The sequence below is a fragment of the Micrasema longulum genome, unplaced genomic scaffold, assembly GCF_059751315.1.
Source record: "Micrasema longulum isolate JH-2025_06_02 unplaced genomic scaffold, ASM5975131v1 h1tg001687l, whole genome shotgun sequence".
Lineage (NCBI taxonomy): Eukaryota > Metazoa > Arthropoda > Insecta > Trichoptera > Brachycentridae > Micrasema > Micrasema longulum.
In genome coordinates this window covers 35565-43310 of record NW_028278865.1, presented here as the reverse complement: position 1 = coordinate 43310, position 7746 = coordinate 35565, and the positions used below count along the sequence as shown (strand labels likewise).

The window sequence follows — 7746 nt, the reverse complement described above, 5'->3', positions numbered from 1 at the left end:
AAAACACCCTTTTACATAAATATTTTATATTATCATGTCGGGTATCGAACCCAAGATCCTAGTAGGCAAACGCGCTGACGAACAAACACGACGAGGCCAACAAATGAATTAATTTCATTAAAAAAAAACTTCCAGTACAATTAAACGCTCATCTTTTTACTGCGCGCAAGAAAACATTTTTGTATCCAATTTCTCTTCGCTAATAAGGTATTTGTTATACATTTGAATTTTTACACAACATGGCATGCTTTTCAATTCGGGTAAGTACTGCGGTTCGTGTTATTTCCTGAGTTGTCGATGCTATATTCTTACGTCTGGTACAGAGCGGTCTATGGCCTCGCAAAATGGCCGCCTAACGCCGACAAAAATGGCATCTGTCAGTTGCCGGAGAATAACTGTTGTATACAAAGCTGTTTTTGCCATTATTTGCACAAATTTATTTTAAACTAGAGGATTTTCGCTTCGGAAGAAACATTGTAAAGGTATTTACGTACTTAGATTTCAAGATAATGGATTTTAATATGTTAATTTTGTTATGTTCATCCGTCCAGCGAAGTCAAGATGTAAGGCATGCCACAACCCGCAGTTTTTAAACCATATTTTCGTTGAAATTTATTCATGTAATCCAATATACAATACAAATACATAGTTTTCAAAAGAAAATGTTTACACAATGAGTACATTCTATATGATTTCCTTTTTATTTATGGATGTAGCCACTCCACTGGCCCGCAGCCCCTTTTTCAAGTAATTAAAATTGTATTCTGATATATGTGACATATTCCTCAGCTTCCTGTCTAGTCTTTTTAGCAATCCATTAATGGATTCTAGTTTTAAAAACACTCTTTTTCATTTTACTCACCAATATGTCCATACTTTAAAAGTTGTATAGCTTAGGGGCCACAAAAGTAAAGTGTCTTTGTCTGTAATTTGTTTGTTTCTTTAGGAGCAGAAGAATTATTTTCTGTCTTTGCCTAGTGTCGTTAATTTGTTGTTCGTCGTTATGTCTGTCACGCTTTTGATGGAAATATCTTAAAATTGTCTTTATGTATATTTGTATTATGTGTCTAGTACTGGAAATTCTGTAAACAGTCTGTCTGTAGAGTATTGCTAAGGCTTTTTGTTGGCTACTCTCAGTAAGGCTTTTTGTGCTTTTATTAATGGCTCTAATGTGGTTTTGCTTGGTAATGTTTGGATAATTTATATAGCGCCATTTTTGTGAAAATCACATCAAGGGCGCTGTATAATTAATAAATATCCCGTACGTCTTGCAGCTACAGAGCGCATAGACGGTTGGGATTCTAGTTCCTCGTTTTCAATTAAAACCAATCGAAAAATATAACAGATAGGAGCTAGATTACAGGACGTCTTGCAGCTATAGAGCGCATAGACAGTTAGAAATTTAGCCCCCAATTGTACATTTTAAAAATTGACAAATAAATTTAGTGTATTAATGATACTAAAAAAAATAAAATAATATGAATAATAAAAAGAAGTAAGATTACAACACGTCTTGCTGCTTCTAAGCGCATAGACGTTTAGAATTCTAGACCCTATTTACAAAATTTTGGTATTTTAAAGTTGGTATATGGTAAAGATGGCTTGATAACCAATCACCGTGCAGCTACAAAGCGCATGGACGAGTGGAATTCTAGCAAAGTTAGAATGATATCAGTAAATTTACAAAAAATAGAGCATAGTAGTAAGTTTGTCAAGTGTTCATGCCAAGAAGTAAGCAATAAAAAACTAAATAAATAAAGCACTGTTTCAACTCCACGGTTAACAAAGGGAGATAGATGTCCGAAGAGAATCTTTTGTAGACAGTAGGTAGATACCGTCACCATGTGGTCCACTGGCTGCTGGAGAATTTCTGGAAACGCAAGTGTGTAGACTGGGGGAGTATGCCTATTGTTCCAAAGACTTGGTGTCCATTTTGGTTTGGCAATTACAGTCGCTGTTTCTTGCATTTGTACATTCAACAATTTTAAGGATATTTTCTATTGGCTGATTCCGTCTGTCTGTACTAAAAGTCAGATATTTTGTTTTGTGCGCGTTGATATATATTTATGTTTTGAATCTGTATCTCATTTTTATGTTGTTTATATCAATTTGACGCTTTCATGCTTTTTATCAAGTCTTATTTTCTTTCGTGTCCGAACGACGCGTATAATACGGGCTGTGCTGTCTCAGAAAAATGCTGAAAATATTACAGTAACTTAATTTAAATTATTCCGCCCTTTTGTTTTATTCTTATAGTACCCGCGAATAGTTCTCGCCCTCCAAGCCACAAGCTCAATCACAAATAACTATCGACGTGCTAATAAGCGACGTGATAACAATTTCTCACCGTGGTTGTTTGTCGCATTCGCGACCTCAATGCAACATCCGTGAACACCTAATATTAAATGTCAAAATATTCACGTTTCGCGACGTATAATCCTGCTGCGCAATCACATATTTGAATTTCACCTTTGCAAATATGGAGCATATTCCAAAACTGCTATTTTTATTTATTTATTTATTATTTATCACGCTATTCGTTGCATTTAGCCGGCGGTTGGCGGGCCAAATGTCAAGGAAAGCAGTCGCCATAGTCATCGTTTGTAATTTAATTTTCACTTTTTTGTATTAGATACTCCTTACTATATTGGAAATGCAATATATTGTATTATTTTTTATAGTAAACGCCGATTTTTCGCCAGTGAACTGTATTTATTTATGAGGAAAACAAAAAACAAACCGACACGAGCGTTTATTTAGAGTGAGACTGGCTACTGTGTGCAAGGCGAGAGTTTACATTTTGCTGAATCTCTCCCTCCAAGCCCAGATCCGTAAAGTATCGGGCTATTAGATAAGAGACGAGCTCTTTAACAACATCAGGTTTAACCAGTGGTCTCCCGAGGATGAGGCTCCCTTTATGATGTAAACCATCACCACCACATTCACATATAATGTGTAAAGGTGTTTCCTCATCTGCTCTGCAGAACCTATGTACATCTAGAAGTTTGGGAAAGGTTCACTCTAGGGCGGTGTTTATTCAATCTGCATTGCCCTGGGCGGGTTCTAGTGATAACCCTCACTTGCGAGTACCCTTTTATCAGTTCCTTGCCCCTTATTTATTATTCATTTGACACTATATACATATACAATAAATATACATATAAGGGCGGGCATATTGCCTTAAGGCAATTTCTTCCTACCTACCCAAACCGTTCAGTTTGAGAAAATTATAAATACATGGACATATTGAATCTTACAATTTTATACAAAAATTAAAAGCAAAGATTAACAAAAATAAATATAAATATTAAAAAAAATAACACCATACTATGAAGAGAGGAGAGGGGATGGGAAGGAAAGAAGAAGGATAAAGAAACAATTTAAATATTTAGATAGTGACATTTCAATCTTGACTTAAATGTAAATAAAGAAGGGGCGTCTCTAAGATTAGTGGGTAGATTATTCCACAATCGAGCGGCTACTACTGTAAAAGAGGAGGCAAAAAAATTAGAGCGATGACAGGGTATTAAAAGGGTTCTCTCGTTACTAGAACGAAGAGATAGTCCGTGTTGTGAAAGAGGTTGGATGAGCTCTCTCAGATAAACAGGCGCAGTGGGATTATTTAAAATATTGTGAAGAAGTGATAGAATGTGAATGTTTCTTCTATGCCTGATGCTGAGCCAGTGTAGCTGCGTGCGTTACTCGGTTATGTGGTCAAATTTGCGAAGATTAAAGATATAACGAATACAAATATTCCCCTTTGTCTAGTAGCTCGCGTATTTGTCTACCTTATCAGAGGTCCTGTGTACGATTTCCGGCAAAGACAACATTAAAAAAATTAAATTATTTATCTATTTTTAAAAAATATTTGTAGCACTAACTTTGTGGATCATTGTTACTATATACATTCATATAATATTTTTGAGAGATAGTTCTTCATATTTATACCTAATATATTTAATAAGTTATTAAATCACCCTGAAGTGGGCCACGTGTTGTTGCCGAAACAAGTCGGATCTACAGCAAAACTATTCAAGTACAAAGATGAATTTCGCTGTCGTATTTTAGAGTCACTGGACTGAATTTGAAGTGTTAATCTGACAAATCATTTCGCTTTATTTTTTCATATATCGAATGATCGATGCACGCTGCAATTGAAGTATGAATTCTTCTTGAAAAAAGATTATGAAGATATCAACTCGTTTATTTAATGATCATTCTAATATGGCTGTTTGAACCACCGTTAAAATCAATATTTCACATCCACCCTGCCAGGAATCGGACCCAAGACCTCAAGAATGTCAGGCGAATGCGCTAACCACTACACAACGAGGCTGAATCATCTCCGCTCGATTTCCTTACTAAGAATTTTTACTTAAGAGCTGCTAGCTGCTTTTGTCCAGGGTTCTGATTTGATTCCACTCACAACTGTATTTTTCATCCTCCCGGACACAAAACTTTACTAATTTTCTTTAATATACATTTTTATTGATTTTACCACTGTTTTAATGTTTATTAAATTAGCAACGTGGACAGCAGGAGAACGCCGCATCAACTGTATTGAATGTATTTTTGCAGAGTAATTTTCGTGAAATCGGGGTACAAGACTGAAAAACAGATGGAGTTTGCTTCAGTGATTATCAAAGATGAACCGGAGACTAGCGATGCAGACGAAGACCATGCTGGAGAAGAGGCGTCATGTCCATACATAAACGAGAAGCAAGGTGCTGCTACTGTGAAGGTTGAACCGAGGACTGGCGATGTGGAAGAGGAAGAGGAAGAGAAAGAATCGTCATGTTCTAACATGCACAAAGGGCCAAGTTCTGTTACAGTAAAGGCTGAACCTGGCAGTTTAGAAGGAGATATCCTTCATGCTGATGATGGGTCACCGTACCCATACAAACAGCTTTGTTTTGCTAGCGTAAAGGTCGAACCGGGGACTGGCGATGCAGGTTTTCAAGAGCGACCGGTTGCTAGCAGAACTGAAGAACTGGATATTAGTGCTGTAAAGGCTGAGGCAGGAACCAGCTCTGAACAGCGGCGTGAAGATGGATATGTAAATGTTATGTGCACGGAAGTGAACATTGAACTTTCTGACGGTAAACAAGAATGCTTGCAATCTTCACCCAACACTGAAGGTAGTGTTTTATTACTAGTATAATGTTCATATAAGAGTATAATTTATGTAGTTAAGTCCATCAGAGATTTAGGAGTCCTTTTGGACTATACACTGACACACAACGAGCATATACAGTAAATAAATCACTGAATTTACTTGGCTTCATTAACAGAATATCCTCTGATTTTACTAATGTTATTCGAAATATTCCATTCAAGCCTTAAACTTACAGTTTTCACTTACGGAGGTTAAATTACGAGAATGGAAATTCGCCCCGTATAAGCAGATGAAGTTTGAACTGAAATAAACCAGAACACCAAATCTCTGACTGAATGAATATTGATGTTTTTAAATATATTATTTTTGCCACAAGGCTTAGCCGAGAAACAACAATCAAAACCAGGGTCGCGATTATTAACTTCTGTCTTATCTCTATCACTTGGTATGTTCTTCCGACTTGCCACCTTGACGTCATATAATCAAATCAAACCAATGAATGACCCCGAAAATTCAATCCGCGTTCCTTACTTAATTAAATTTAAAAATAGTTCTCGTTTATATTTTAAATAGGCTTCTGCGGTTACCTTTTGACATTTTTGGCTCTTGAAAATTACCAAGACGTTATGCTTAATGATCGTCTGTATTTATCTATCGAGCGATTACAAGGCCATTCTTTTATCGTCTCGATACATACACTAAGGAAGATAGTAAAACAGATGAAAAAAATTTAAGTAGTAACAAAATTTGTTTTTTATAGTGGCAATATTTATACGCCTGGATACTTTTATATGTTAATAGGGCAAAATCTATCCACATTATATGTGCGTTCGTAGGCGTTCGTTTTCAAAACGGAGAGTCATGTAAGAATTTAATTCAACTTCAAATTTTACTTATTTCTATCTCATGTTTTAAATAGGATTCCAAGAAGAAAGTGCCAACCTTAAAATGATTAAAAATTTAAATAAATCGTTATTAGGAAAAATTGCTCGGTGAAATAATTTTGCTGTCACTTTTAATGCGTAGATATGCGTACCGAGGGGTACTAGATTTGTCGGTACATACCGATGTACTTACCTCTAAACTTGAAGTTGGGGGGTCGGTAGTGTATCTTCGTAATCGATCGAAAGACTTTATCTTTAACTATAACTTCATGGTGAAGGTATGACGTCCTTAGCTTCCCATCATAATCGCGGCCTAGGATATTAAATGATACAAGCTTGTTACTTTTCACCCATAAGTAGAAAGGACTAATCTTATTATTATTAATAATAATTTTATTTTTCAGGTATTGTGAAGTGCACTAAAACACCAGATTCGAGCAACGGTAAAGAAATCCTCTCCGCTCCAACGAAACCATTCAATTGCGCTGAATGTCAACGCACTTTTTTCAAGAACTGGGATTTGAAAAGACACATGCTCACTCATAGTACGGTGAAACCATTTGCTTGCTCACAATGTAAATACGCGTGTACAAGGAAAAGCGCGCTGAAGATACACATGCTAACTCACGCCGTTGAGAAACCATTCGCATGTACTGAATGTAGTTTTTCCAGCACGCGAAACCACTGTTTGAGGAATCACATGTTGACGCATCGAAGCGAAAAGCCGTTTTCTTGTTCAGAATGTAGATATACTTGCTTGCAGAAAGCAACGTTTAGTCTCCACATGTTAAGTCACGCTGGGAAAAAACCGTTTGCGTGTTCAGAGTGTGCATACACAACTTTATACAAAAACGCTTTGAAATCGCATATGCTGACGCACACTGGAGAGCAACCATTTTCTTGCCCTGACTGTCATTACATCACCTCGCTTCGATCATCTCTTTTAAAGCATATGTTTCAACATACCGGCGAGAAACCATTCGCTTGCACGCAGTGTAAATATAAATGTACGCAAAAGGCGTTTTTAAAGTTGCACCTGCTGACGCATAACACCGAGAAACCGTTCTCTTGTGCGCAGTGTGATTATACGTGCACCCAAAAAACGCATTTAAAAACGCACATGATGAAGCATACGGGTGAAAAGCCGTTCGCCTGTTCAGAATGCAATTATAAATGTCGCTTACCGAGCAATTTGAAGAGACACATGCTGATCCATACAGGGGTGAAACCGTTTCAATGCTCGGAGTGTGAATACACTTGTATGGGAAAGAGAAAGTTTAAATATCACACACTGACTCATCCTACTAAATAGTTTTTAATGAAAATAATTTAATACAAACCGTTGCTAAATTACATATTAATTCAACAAGAATATCATTATTTGTATTAAGTTTAAATTATAATGAGTATGTCCAAATGTATACAGACACGAACTAGATTCGTCCCCCTGTGAGAATTATAATTTATACAACAAAAGAAATGAAGACGGGAATATTAAAGTATAGGCATTTACATGACTCGTGATCTTTCATTGACTGATTAATGCACATTTTTCCTCACACTGTAAACACAAATTGACTGATCACAATTCTACGACATATTTAACATCAGTCCTGTAAATGCCTGGACTTTATATCTGTTTCTCTAATTTTTTTAAAAGTAATCTGATTTTAAATAATGTATGATTTACATGGCGTCATAAGGGGCGCTGTAAGTCAATTTTCCACACACGTCTTGCAGCTACAG

General features: G+C 36.3%; 1 long non-coding RNA gene across 1 annotated transcript; it reads left to right on the top strand.

Annotated features, from left to right (window-relative positions):
• The first annotated feature begins 319 nt into the window (after window positions 1–319).
• Window positions 320–7480, top strand: LOC148274319 (uncharacterized). The gene is made up of 3 exons (XR_015824323.1): window positions 320–482; window positions 4579–5138; window positions 6405–7480. It is a non-coding gene; the product is annotated as an uncharacterized LOC148274319 (long non-coding RNA).
• Window positions 7481–7746: the final 266 nt, after the last annotated feature.